Source organism: Chiloscyllium plagiosum, unplaced genomic scaffold, assembly GCF_037043375.1.
Source record: "Chiloscyllium plagiosum isolate Xiang-an unplaced genomic scaffold, Cpla_swu_hap1 HiC_scaffold_33, whole genome shotgun sequence".
Classification (NCBI taxonomy): domain Eukaryota; kingdom Metazoa; phylum Chordata; class Chondrichthyes; order Orectolobiformes; family Hemiscylliidae; genus Chiloscyllium; species Chiloscyllium plagiosum.
The window spans coordinates 61,181,004-61,195,575 of record NW_028270171.1 but is presented as its reverse complement, the minus strand read 5'-3'; positions in this window follow the sequence as shown (position 1 = coordinate 61,195,575).

Below are 14,572 nucleotides of genomic sequence, written 5' to 3'. Positions count from 1 at the left end.
TCTGCATCATATCTAAGTCCCTTTGCAGCTGACAACAGCCCTCCTCACGATCCACAACTTCACCAATCTTCGTATCGTCTGCAAATTTACTGACCCACACTTCGACACCCTCTTCCAAGTCATTAATAAAAATTACAAACAGCAGAGGACCCAGAACTGATCCCTGCGGAACTCCACTTGTAACTGGGCTCCAGGCAGAATATTTACCATCTACCACCACTCTCTGACTTTGAGCGGTTAGCCAGTTCTCTATCCAACTGGCCAAATTTCCCACTATCCCATGCCTCCTGACTTTCTGCAAAAGGCTACAATGGGGAAGTTTATCAAATGCCTTACTAAAATCCATGTGCACTACATCCACTGCTGTACACTCATCCACATGCTTAGTCACCTCCTCAAAGAATTCAATAAGACTTGTAAGACAAGATCTACCCCTCACAAATCCGTGCTGGCTGTCCCTAATCAAGCAGTGTCTTTCCAGATACTCATAAATCCTATCCCGCAGTACCCTTTCCATTAATTTGCTTACCATCGAAGTAAGACTAACTGGCCTGTAATTCCCGGGGTTATCCCGATTTCCTTTTTTGGACAGAGACACAACATTCGCCACTCTCCAGTCCCCTGGTATCAACCCCGTTGACAGTGAAGAAGAAAAGATAATTGCCAACGGCTATGCAATTTCCTCTCTTGCTTCCCACATAATCCTAGAATATATCTCGTCAGGCCCGCGGGACTTGTCTGTCCTCAAGGTTTTCAAAATGCCCAACACATCTTCGTTCCTAACAAGTATCTCCTCTAGCTTACCAGTCCGTTTCACACTCTCCTCTTCAACAATACGGTCCCTCTCATTTGTAAATACTGAACAAAAGTATTTATTCAAGACCTCTCCTGTCTCTTCCGACTCAATACACAGTCTCCCACTACTGTCCTTGATCGGACCTCCCCTCGTTCTCGTCATTCTCATGTTTCTCACATACACAAAGACCTTGGGGTTATCCTTGATCCTACCCGCCAAAGATTTTTCATGCCCTCTCTTAGTTCTCCTAATCCCTTTGTTCAGCTCCTTCCTGGCCATCCTGTATCCCTTCAACGCTCTGTCTGAACCTTGTTTCCTCCGCCTTATGTCAGCCTCCTTCTTCCTCTTTACTAGATATTCAACCTCCCTAGTCAACCAAGGTTCCCTCACACGACCCTATCTTTCCTGCCTGAAAGGTACATACATATCAAGGACACGTCGTATCTGTACCTTGAAAAAGTTCCACCTTTCAACGACATCATTCCCTGACATCCTATGCTCCCAACTTATGCTCCTCAGATCCTGTCTTGCAGCATCGTATTTACCCTTCCCCCAGTTGTAAACCCTACCCTGTTGCATGCACCTCTCTATCTCCATAACCAATGTGAAAGTCACAGAATTGTGGTCACCCATCACCAAAATGCTCACCCACTAACATGCCCATCACTTGTCCTGGTTCGTTACCGAGTACCAAATCCAATATGGCCTCCCCTCTGGTCGGACAATCTACATACTGAGTTAGAAACGCTTCCTGGACGCACTGCACAAACACCGCCCCGTCCAATTTACGTGATCTGAAGAGCTTCGAATCAATATTTGGGGAGTTGAAATCGCCCAAGACTACTACCCAGTGGCTTCTGCGCCTTTCCAAAATCTGTTTCCCAATCTGTTTCTCCACATCTCTGCTGCTATTGGCGGGCCTATAGTAAACACCCAACAAGGTGACTGCTCCTTTCCTATTTTCGACTTCAGCCCATACTACCTCCAAAGGCAGATCCCCCTCGAACTGCCTTTCTGCAGCCATTATACCATTTCTAATTAGCAACCCCACACCCCCTCATTTTTTACCACCCTCCCTAATCTCAGTGTAATCTTGGAGACACTGAGCTGCCAATTTCTAGAGCGGCCTGCACTAAATACTTTCACATATTCAGTCGGCTCGAAGAGAAAGAAATTACTCCACATCTTTCTTAAATAGGTTACTACTTACTCTGAGATTATGTTATCTGGGTCTTCGATTCTCAGACAAGGCGAATCATTCTCTCCTAAATTATCCTATCATGTCCCTCATAATCTAATGTATCCCAGTAAAGTCTTGTTACATTATTCTACACTTCAATGAGTACAGGGGCAATATTCTCAGTTTCATCTCCCGAGAATATTCTCCCATATCCAGGATGATTTGTGTTAAATTTCCCTGAACTGCTATTCCTAAAATAGGGGGACTAAATTTGTTCACATTAATCCAGCTCTGATCTGACTACTGCCATGTGTATTTTAAAAAAAAACATATGTCCCCATTCCGTTTAAATAAAGCGAAACAAAATTATTTGACTTCCCGATTACCTGCTGAAACTGGATGCTAGCTTTTCATATTTCATGTACAAGGAAGCGAAGTGCTCTGTATGCTGATGCTTTGTGCTGTGTATTTCCCCACTTAATATTTATATCTGCCAAAACGCATAAACCTCTTTTTTGCATGTTATATGCTGCTACGTTTTTGTGCACATGTTTATCCTGATTCTGTCCGTCCACAACGTTGCTGTGCCACCCTCATTACTTGCATACATATCTATTTTGTGTCATCTCTAAACTGAGCAACAGTACATTAACTTACGTTTTACAGGTGATTAGTACATGCTGTCAACAGCTGTGGCACCAATATTGTTGTTTCCGGGAATCTGCAAGTTACAATTTACCGTCATGAAAATGCTCTCATTACCTCACCTCTCAATTTATTCCCCAATCCTCGACTAATACATACCCCCAACTGTGTGTGTTCATGCTTCTATGCTTGTGAAGTACTATCGTAAAAAACACCGTTCTGAATAATTTTAGAAATTCAGATATATTCCATTTACTGCATTCCCCTTTATGTATTGTGCTTGTTACGATCTGAAAATACTTGTAAACATGTTAGGTCAGATTTCGTCTTCACAAAGCCGGGCGGAATCCATTTTATTCTGTAATACATTTCTAATGCTCTATTATTCCAACTTTAATAACAGACTAACATGTTTCCAATAACAGATATGCTGTCAACCTGAGCTGAATTTGTCAGGCTGGACACTCACAAGACGTGACCATTGTTGAATAAATGTGTTGAGGAACTAATCAAAACGAAAGAGTATCCTACATCAGACAGACAACTGGTTCAAGTGAATTTCTTGTCAGGACTTCAATAAAGTGCAGACCAGGAAGGAAAGAGGGGATATGAAATAATTTAATCTGCCAGGGCTGAAGATAATCCAAAGAGGGTTTACAAGTACATATCTGGCAAGAGAACAACGCGAGAAATATTACCTGAAAGATCAAGGAGGTTGACATTGCTTTTGAGCTCAGCAGATGGAAGAGGCATTAAACGAATTTTTCATGTCATTTTTTTTATTGTGGAGACAGCGAGACCAAATGTTCACTCTGCATATGTGAAGAGGACAATACCTTTTCCGAAACTATTTGACCAAACATCAAGAATTTGAGATTCGGTGATGTTTCTAGCGGCTGATCTGTTAGACTTAAGGAGGCTACAGAAATCAAGGAAATACATACTGATAAACATTTCATATTACAGGAAAATAATTGCTGGACATCTCAGAAAATGTAAAAGGCGTATAAAACTCCACCCGCTGGACTCGTGTATTGTTATGAACGTGGTGTGAAAAAAAGAGTTGAAAAGCTTGCAAGGACACAGAACAACCTGTTCTGACCAAGGGAACAATGTGGCATTTGTTCGAAACAGCCAGCAGAGCTGGTTTGCCATCAGCTTAAATTATGAATCAAGATCCGAAATCAAAATCAGGTGTGAACTTCACGTTTTGATAATATTAAAGCCAATGAAATAATCCGATGTTTTGGGGTATAAATCAGGACATTTTCAACAGCTAGGACTGCATCAGAGACGTCCAGCTCAAGAGATCCTACAAATGTACCTTCCTGGAAATGTGTTTGCATGGCAGAACATCGAGGAAAACCTGGAGAGAATCTTCCCAGAAAAAGCCACAAAATGAGACTTGAAAAAGCTGAGTGGTTTTGAACCATGATTACTTTTTAAATCACCATTGGGAATCTTTTAGAATCGGAATATTATTGCGAAGTGGAAGGTAAAAGATGGGTTTAAGAGAAACGAGTTGTAAATAGTTGTTAGTTTTCATACTCTGGTAGACATAAAGAAAAAAGTTGATAATTTTCCCTTCAAATCGTGACCTTTGGGAAACGTTTTGACTATCGAATTTTCACAGATTACAGCAAGGGGTGAATATTTTTTCTGTGTTGCTAGTTTCAATTAGCATCGAGGTTTACCCTGTGTTTGTACTGAATCCCAAAGCATTATGGGAGGTAAGCGTGGAAATTGCAAGACTCCTTGCTGAAATAATTGTGTCATCTCTAAATATGGGTGTGATTTAAAATGACTGGACCGTGACGAACCTTGTTGAAGAAATGAAACAGGGAAAAAACCTGGAATCTCCAGGCTTGTGAGTTTGAAATTGGTGGTTCGCAAGTTTTTTGAAGTGTTTTTGGAAGATAGCATTTTCAGAGTCCAGGAAATAGAGGGGATTATCAGCATGGTTTAGTGAGGTGGAAACTGGATCTCACAAATTTGTGAGAGTTTTGATCAAGTACGCAAGAGGAGTGATGAGGCAAGAACAAATATCTTTGCTTACTTCGGCTTTAGGAAAGCGTTTAACGAGATGCAACATGGAAGACTAACGAGTAAAGTTAGATCAGATGTGGTTCACAGTGAGTTTGCAAATCGGATACAAAATTAAATTAACAACAAGAGAAAGGGTGAGGTTTTGGTGTGTTGTTTGTCAGGCTGGAGGTTTGTGACCGGCAGTTTTCCACAGGGATCAGTGATGGCTCCTTTGTTTGTGACTGATGTAAATGTTTTAGATGACAATATGAAGGCAGGGATCATCAGTTTGTGGTTGACACCAACATGAGCGACATGCATATAATGAAATGACAGCAGAAGTCTTTGAGTGTACATGAAAAACATTTAAAAGGCGTTTGGACAAGTACATGGATAGCAAAGGATTAGAATGATATGGTCCAAGTGCAGAGAAATGCAGTTAATGTGGACCGCATTATGATCAGTATGAACCAGTTTGTGCCAAACGACGTGTTTCTGTGCTGAGGGACTCTACAACTCTCCATGGTGGTACAGTAGACAGAGAAGAAGGTTATCTGAGGTTATAGAAATTTTAAAGAGACATTGATCATTCGGGTATATGATTAAATGGATGGTAAAGAGAAATTACCTTGGATAAATGTAAGGTACTGCAGTTTGAGTTATAAAGGGCTGTAGCACTTGTACATTTACAAGTACTGCTTTGAATATTCCTGCAGAATAGACACGTGAATAGGTCACGGAATGGACTTTGGAAGTCGTGTCAAATATCGTCAGTTTCGTTAAAATGCCGTTAGAACGCTTTCATGCGTCGCTCCGTTTTTAGTGTTGAACTTGGTACGTTATCCTGAGGTTGTCCAGGATGTTGGCGAGGCATCTTCTGTAGTATTGTGTCAATGTTCTCGTTTCCAAGTCAGACAAAGAAGAATTAAGACAGAGTTAAGAAGAGATTTACCAGTACTTTGCTAGGAATGAAGGAATTGAGCTGTAGGCTGGATAGACTGGGACTTCTTTCAAAGGAGCATAGGAGGTTGACTTTACCATATAAATGTTTTTAAAATCCTGAGGGGTACAGATTAGCTCAACTGCAACGGTGCTTTCCTTCTTTGGGGTATTTCAAGACTAGTGGGCGTATTTTAAGGTGTGAGGACAAAGGTCATAAAAAGACATGAGGTTCACTTTGTTTTACTTTACACGGTATGTTTCCTGTGAAAAGTTCTAGAGGAAGTAGGAATGTGGATAAAGTTACAACATTTAAATGACACTTAGATAAGTGCAGGAATAGGACATGTTAAGAGATATGGGCCCAGTACACTTAGTTGGTACTATATTTGTTTCGGTAAATGATAGCATGGACTGTTTGGAACAGCGGTCTGTTTCAATGATGTCTGGGTCAATGACTCGATTTATTTAAAATTTACAGAGTGCTGAGAGGCTTGTGCAGAGCCAATGTGGCAAAGATGTTTCAACCACTATGACACACAAGAACCCGAGGGCACAGAGATAAAGTGAAGCGATAACAATTTGGAAATGAGACGTGGACGAATATCTTCAGTCAGAGAATAGTGATTCGTTGCAGATAGTTGCTATAGAGGGCTGCGGGCGCCAATTCAATAAGCAAGTGTGTGGCACCGTGGCTCATTGGTTAACACGGCTGCCTCATAGCACCCGGGTCCCAGGTCCGATTCCAGCCTCAGGCGACTGTCTGTGTGGAGCTTACACGTTCTCCATGTGTCTGTGTGTGTTTCCTCCGTGTACCCCGGTACGCCCCATAAACTAAAAGATGTGCACATCACGTGAATTGGCCATGCTAAATTGTCCATAATGTTCGGTTCATTAGCCAGGTGTAAACATAGGGTTCGGATGGGTTGTCCTTCAGAGGGTTGCTGTGAACATGTTGGCCCGAATGGCCTGTTTACACCCTGCAGGGAATCTAACCTAATCATTTCAATTCAGATTAAAATAGCTCAGGATCCTTTCCCACAACCCAAAGCCCTCTGCGCCATGTCAACAGAAGTTACTCCGAGCGAGTTTGGAGCTCCCAGCCTTGGCGTTTCACGCACCTCTCTACCTTCACAGTAGGACTGCATGCTCATGGAGTTTGTCACTGGCAGATAAAGTTGATATCCACTCGTTCATTCCACTCTCAATTTCCAATCGGATCTTTGCCACTGCGTACACAGTTTCACTGAGTCCAGGCCTGGGAACCAGAGTGATGTGAGTGTGCAATAATAGTTTCTTCCTTGTCTCACGGCACGGGTAAAGTTACAATGTGAAACTTCATGTTTATTGAAACCGATATTTCAATAATATTTGTGCACTCTCGCCTGTACATTTAATCTTTTATTGAAATCTATCGAATTCAGTCTTCAACATTCTCCACAGCCACTGGTGACTTCGAACATGACGATTCAATCCAATCTCAGTGGGATTTCCTGTTGTGCATGTGATGCGGTTCCTCGACTATCTCTGCCATTGCATTAATTGCTTTTTTTCATGTCATCAAATAGTGGTTCGTCCTCTGCGTTGTGGTCAAGCAACCTCCATTCAAATCCGAGTATCAGTAATGCGCATTTGTTCCATGTTTCTCCACATAATCTGCGCAAAACAAACGCAGAAAGGACACAATCAATTTTAAGATGAATATACTTACTCAGGTGTTGGTTTTAATGCTTCAAGCCGCCACTCTCAACACCCAATCTCGGAGATTTTTCTCCCTTTAACAATCACTATTCCGCCTTTCCATCCCTCCTCCCATGTCACTGGGGTATTGAAAAAATTAACATTCAGTTTCACATTGATATCATTAAGTCTGTGCTGCAGCTTTCACTCTTGTTAGGTGAACGTGCCCCGATATCATCATCAGGACTATTAAGCCACTTAATTCTATCAGACAATGTGGTTGGGTTTTGAATCCTCACGTATAGTGTTTTATTTGCATGGATCAGAGATCATTGGAGCATTGGGTTCATGAAAAGGGCACAGAACAGTATCGAACGAATGACTTCATTGGAAAAGACCAATATCTCTTGTCTACCCACATTTATTTCAAGTCATCATTCGTCTTTCGATAGAGTATTGTGTACAATTTTGTAATGCACATTATAGCAGTGATATGACAGCTGTGGAACCGATGCAGAAGTGATTTGCCAATATATGATCTGGATTGAAGAGCTTCAACTATTAAAGAGTTTAGACAGACTGGCGTTATTTTTCTGAAAACTTGGGAAATTGAGAAGACACAGTATTCAGATGTAGGAAATGATGAGCGGTATGGATTATGTTCACTTAACGAAACATATGATGGAGGGATCAATCACCAGGGAGCCATAGATTGAAGATAAGAGTAAAAAGGTTTGGGTAGCTGCACATAAAAAACTTTATCAGACAACGAGTGGTTGGAATCTGGAACTCACTGTCTCTATGTGTTGGAACGGCAGAAATTCTCAGAAAATTCAGAGATATACAGATGTAAATTTGTAATGCTAAAGGCACACAACCCCAAACGATGAAAAATTGGATGAGGAGAATCAAGCAATTATTTTGACAAGAGCACGCACAAGTAGCTGGCAAAAGCAGTTTGCTCTGACGTCCACTGGAGTATGGCGTTTCGTATCCTCAGCTGTCATGTGGGATGCAAGGGTTCATTTTCCCGTTGGGGCGGTCCTGACTATTTCAGGGTTTCAAGGTTTGTGTAAAGATTTGTAGTTCCAGTGAAGTTTGCAGATGGTGTGTGGATGTTCGTTAGTGTTGGGAAGTTGGTTTGCAGCAGTTTCTTGCCCTTTCTCGGTGACATCCTCAAGGCTGATGAGACTCTTATGAAGCTCTGCTGTCCTGTAGCGTTTCGAATTGGTGTGATTTCTTTCCCACTGCTTTTAGTTGCTGCTTCTTGTCGTTCATTGCAGGTCCCGGTATGTTACGTCCGGGTCAACATGTTCTTTGATGGAGTCATTGGATGAGTCTCGTCATTCTAGAAAATCTCTGGTTGCCCACTATTTTCCAATTAATGTTGTGTTGTTCTGGTCGAATTTGTTGACCTCGTCATGTCTGTGCATTGCCACTCTGTACAACTGATTGTGGTGTTTACTGGATCCTCCAGAAAAGCTTTGCAACAATAGATATTCCCGCAAATTCGTTGCAGACAAACAACGTTAGGAGGGCATGCCAAGACCCAACACATCAAGCAAAAGTGTCTCGGAACGGCAGCCTTTGACTACTCGGATCGTTGAGAGAATATAAAGTGAAAGCCACATTTAGGCAACAACTCACTAGAACAATGGACCCAATACCCATCATGTACAATACAAATATGGTCAAACAATGTTGCACGTAGTGAGAGCAGGGAACATTATACAGGACAGACAATTCACGACACGCATTCATGAAGATCTACTCGACACTAAACACCACTGCCTGGTGTCCTCAATAGGTTGACTCATTACACTGAGTGTTGCTGATTCTGCGACTGGAAGCTTGGATTGTATGACAGTCTGCAGCAATGGAGACGGTGTTGCTGGAAACGTACAGCAGGTTAGGCAGCATCCAAGAAGCAGGAGAATGGACGTTTCTGGCATGAGCAAGTCATCAGGTAAATGCCCAAAACATCGATTCTCCTGCTCCTCAGATGTTGTCTGACCTGCTGTGTTTTCCAGCACCGCACTCTAGACACTGATATCCAGTATGTACAGTCTTCATTTTCTCCTCCGTTTGCAGCAGTTGTTGGTTCCTTGAGTGAGTGAGGAATCAGTTGATATAACCAATGTAAACTTCGATTGCTGATTGAGAAATATAACCATGTCCGGAGCTCAAAAGAGTGTTTCCTCTGTTTCTCAGGTGCCGTTCCTGGCACGGCCTCTGGCACTGTAATTATTTTGAGTTTCCTGGCTGTTCAATGTGTGCTTCTGTGATCACACAGTTGCCCGGACTCTGGGGAGCGGCTGCAGTTATCTGCGTTCGCAGCCTCGATGCAATTGATGCGGTTTGGGTCGTTCTTGATTTGTGCAGCAGGAGCACAGTGATGAATCAATTGATATTGCAAGAAGGCAGACAGGCGTGGAAAATGTCGAGGTTCTGGTGATATTTGTACAGTATTTAGAGATTCCTAGATTCAGGAGAAAAGAATGTTGAATTCTTACGAGTCGTGTTGAAGAACTGTCTGGGAAACAAGTCACAAGCGGTGTAGTTTACAAGCGCACTCACAGTAACCACAATGCGAAATAAAACATACAAAAAAATGAGGAAGACAGACGAAGGATGACAGTAATCATGGGTGACCTGACTTTCACTCCCCAGCTCCCCCAATTCCCACTTCCAGCTCCATTATAACCAAATTTTAGAGAGCCATAAGCATCAAAGTTGTCCATTGGAACGACTCAAATCTTTCCTTTGTTTTCGATTAGGCTATTTGTTTCAGGGTTTTTTTTACTTTCCTTGGAAACCATGTCTTTCATTGTGAGCATTCGGAAATGAAGCCATCCTTTTTTGTCAGAGAAAGAATATGATACTAAACATGTTTGTGTCAGGCATGAGATTCGTCTGTCTCACACGTTTCTTCGACTTTCCCTCGGTTTTAATAGTGTTCTTTCTTTTGACTTCCCCGACCAAAGTGCATGACCTCATTCTGCCGACATGAAACTGCATCTGACAAGTTAATCCATTCATTCAACCTATCTGTATGCCTGTGCGAAATGTCACGTTCTCAACATAATATGCGCTCCCACGAGTGTGAATTGTCAGCACATTTGTGCACATTTCACTCTGCCACTTGCTCCATGCTATTAATAGAGAGATCATTGAAGGCTTAAATGTACTGAGTCTTGCCAGACATCTGCTATAAATACTTCTACATACTTGCTACCCTCTGAACGTGAGAACATCCTCCTCATCTGTGTCTTAGTGGGTAACACCATCCTCTGAGATTAGAACCTCCAGTCCTGCACTATTCTGGATATAAACCAGAGAGGAACAAACGCTTAAAGCATATTCTCACTGGCGTCTCCAGGGCCAGTTCTGACTGCTCTTTTTTGACTTCTGGTTGAACAAATTGCCCTGATTAGCACTTTAGTTTTGACAATGACACATCTACTTCAAAGTTACTTGAGTGCCTATGACTGAAGTGGTGCTGAAAGGCGCTGTAAAAATACAAGAACATTTTTGTTACTCGACCATTGCCGTATTGTTAATCTATCTGCTCGTTGAAATCGAACCTTCCCATCCACTCTATCGCTCATCAATGGGAGTTATCCCTGCAACTCCAGAAAACCCGTCTCAACAACTCGACATTTTCTCAGGTCTGCTCAATTGTTGACATGCAGGAAACTTGTGTTCTGAACGAGAAACGGATCTAACTCAAAACGTTAGCTCGGTTCCTCTATTCACAGATAATTACAAACACATGATGTATACGTAGGTTTCACTGGGTTTATTTGATACAAGTTGTGTTTTCCGTTAAACGTCTTCACTCCTCGTCCTTTGGTCAGTTGCCCTGGTCAGGGGCAGCAGTTCCTCCAAACCATCAACGCGCCCATCCACACCGCTTTCGCTCACATCATTATAAACATTCCCAAGAAATCTCCCATTAAACATCTTTGCTCCAAACAAAACATTCCCTGAGTCGGGAATCTCTCCACAAAGTGAGATTTATTTATCTCTGGACATAGTGCGAAGCAGAGGGTTGTGAAGAGATTCTTGGAAAATTTTGCCAATTGGCAGGTGGGGAAACTGTCAAGAAGCAAAGTAGAAATCCTAGTCTCGAGTTTTTTGAATCTTTATATATTCCTTGGAAGCGGATCCGGGGCGAATAAACGATGAACTGTTCGACTGAGCAGAGACAGGTTAGAAATCTTTACATGCTTGCTGAGGCCAGTGCTTTGCCTCTGATGCTCTACGGACATGAACTGATCTGTGACATTGAAAAGATTCTCGTTCCTGCACGTCAGGACGTCAAATCTCATTTCAGCTCCGGGACAATGAGAAAACACGGTCACAGACAAATCACTGAAAGGCTGGAAGAGACACGGTCCCGGTTGGAGGAGAACTGGTTCCTGGTGTGATGGTTGACTTTAGAGGATGGGAGCAGACTATTCCCTTGTCTTCAGAATGAATTTCCAAGGATTTATTTTCGAAAGGTAAAGCTAATTAAGGAGCATTTTCCATGGGGGAGGAGTAGACTAAAGCTTGCATTCGGAGATCATTGACGCCGTTGGCTCATCAGTCTCTGTGGCGATGTTAGTCAGTGCGTTCGGCTCTTCACTGACAGGTGCTGTTCTCCCTTGACCCAGGAAGGGAGTGACAATCACACCATCCTTTTTTCTTCAGCTGCACAGTTCCGGGGTTTTACCGTGGTCAGGAATATGTTCGTCATGAGGCACGAAGGGAGTAGGTCCCGGTTTTAGGAGAACTGTTCCCGGTGACATGACTGTGGGATCAGTCTGTTCCTATTTTTCACAACGAATGGCCCAGGACTCATTTTGGAAACGTCAAACCAATCTTCCTGTGCAGCACCCCTTGCATGGACAGCATTGGTCTGTTTGGGTGCCTGCTTTTCTAAACCATGTCCAAGCAACAAGTGATGATAGATTCATAACAGTTTTCCTCTTGTGCGAAACAAAAGCTCACTCACTTTAATAATTTCAGTCCGAGACCAAAAATCTGAATCCGAGTCGTTTGGGATTGTTTCGGACAAGAGCTGACTTAGCAAAAATGAGGAAACATATAATCCGTTAAAGAAAATGGTATGTTAGCATGAGACGTGATTACAGAACAATGGTGGATGTATGGGCAAACAGGAAAAACATCTGTTTCCCCAGTTATACAGAGACACAGGAACAAACCCTAATTAAAGAGGTCAAAGTGGCCTCTGGATAGAAATAGATGCTGACAGAAGAAAAGATATGCCAAATCAATGACCTACAGTAGACTGACGTCAAACACCCTTATGGGAGTCAGAGATAAGAGTTTGTCACGGACAAGACAGGACAAACAGAAGCTGAGGGATCAGTCTTAAGGAAATGAGTGACGTAAGCGAAGCAGGGAACAAACAATGGAATAAGGAAAACATATGGGAAAAAACTGTATAAATTGCAAGAGTTTGTTGGGGTTTACTGTGCATTTCTAATTGCCGTACCTAGCAATTGGACAGGGCACCCACTTGCAAGTGTACAAATAAACGACTGATTCAGATATTTGGTCTCGGACTGAAATTATTAAAGTGAGTGAGCTTTTGTTTCTCACACTCCAATCCATGTTTAAGGCTTGTGTTTGTGTTTTATTTTTCACTGAGTGTTGATCTAATCATCTCAAATGGGGCGTAGCTTCCATCTCAGATAACCACACCAGCGTGCCGTGGGGGCACTGAGGAAATGATTAGGGAAGTGTATCTGTACTATTCCACCTACTGCACCCTGTACCGCCAGATAGTGTTCCCTCAGTACCTCAGAAAGCACCTCGTCAGTATATTTATCTCCAAAGAACCTCGACAAAACATTCATGCCCTCAACACCTCAGAAAACAAACCTGTTACCCCCTTGGACCATGTTCATTCCCAAACCTGTTCTCCCTGGGATGACCTAGTGCCATCCCCAAGATTGGAGCCGTGGGCGGCACGGTGGCACAGTGGTTAGCACTGCTGCCTCACAGCGCCAGAGACCCGGGTTCAATTCCCACCTCAGGCGACTGACTGTGTGGAGTTTGCACGTTCTCCCCGTGTCTGCGTGGGTTTCCTCCGGGTGCTCCGGTTTCCTCCCACATCACAAAGATGTGCAGGGTCAGGTGAATTGGCCATACTAAATTGCCCGTAGTGCTAGGTAAGGAGTAAATGTAGGGGGTAGGGGTAGGGGTATGGGTGGGTTTCGCTTCGGCGGGCCTGTTTCCACACTGTAATCTAATCTAAAAAAAACATTATTTGAGTCTCTGGATTGATCATAGAATGTGGAAGCAGGCCGTCCGGCCTATCAGGTTCACATTGATGCTCAGTAGAGCAGCCCATCCCCCACTCTATCCCTGGATCCCTTCATTTCCTCTGGCTAACCCACCCAGCCTGCACATCTTTGGACAGTGGAAGGAAACTGGAGCACCCGGAGGCTGACACAGGGAGAATGTCTCAATTCCACACAGACAGTCGCCCGAGGCTGGAATCGAACCCGGGTGGGGTGAGGCAACACTGAGCTCCCGGTGACCATCCCACCATCTCCTCCCCGTTGATGACCGTTTGATGTCTGTACCCGGGGAGTATCGAACTTGTCTAGCGTTTATTGAAGAAAGATTAGGGACAAGGGTAATGCCTCCACAAGCTCAAGATGCTTGGTCCCCCTCGAAAAAATATTTATATCAATTTCAAAAAGAGACTTTATTCACAAAAAAACTTTACGTACAAACATAGTCACTAAAGTTCTGTTCTGTACAGTCTTTAAAACAAGTCTTTGTCATGACATATATACTCCCCTTGGCTGATTAACTGAAATGTTAGGTCTGAGCTGTTTCTTCTGAATTAACATCACAAAGTTACATTGAGAAGGATCTTTGTGAAGTGCCTGTGTTCTGTACCTGTTCTCCCATGTACCCCGCCCTCCGAATACAATACCTTACAAAAGCCTTAAACCTGTTTGTCCACTTTCAGCAGAAGCAGCCTCAGGTCATTGAACATAGACTGAATGACTGAATGACGCTTGGATCAGCTCAAATTCTCAAGCAAACAGATGGCTGGGGATATTCAGCAGAATTCAGCAGGTAGCAACGGTGAAGAGAGAGAGGAACAATTCGCATTTCAAGTGACCCTTCCTCAAAACGGTCTGTTCTGAAGGAACTTTCCCGCAGAAATCACTGGATTGAAAGGTGAACTCTCTCTCTGTCTCTTTCTCCCTCTCCCTTCAGAGATGCTACCGGACATGCTGAGTTTCTTCAGCAATCTCTGTATTGATGTTTCAGGTCTC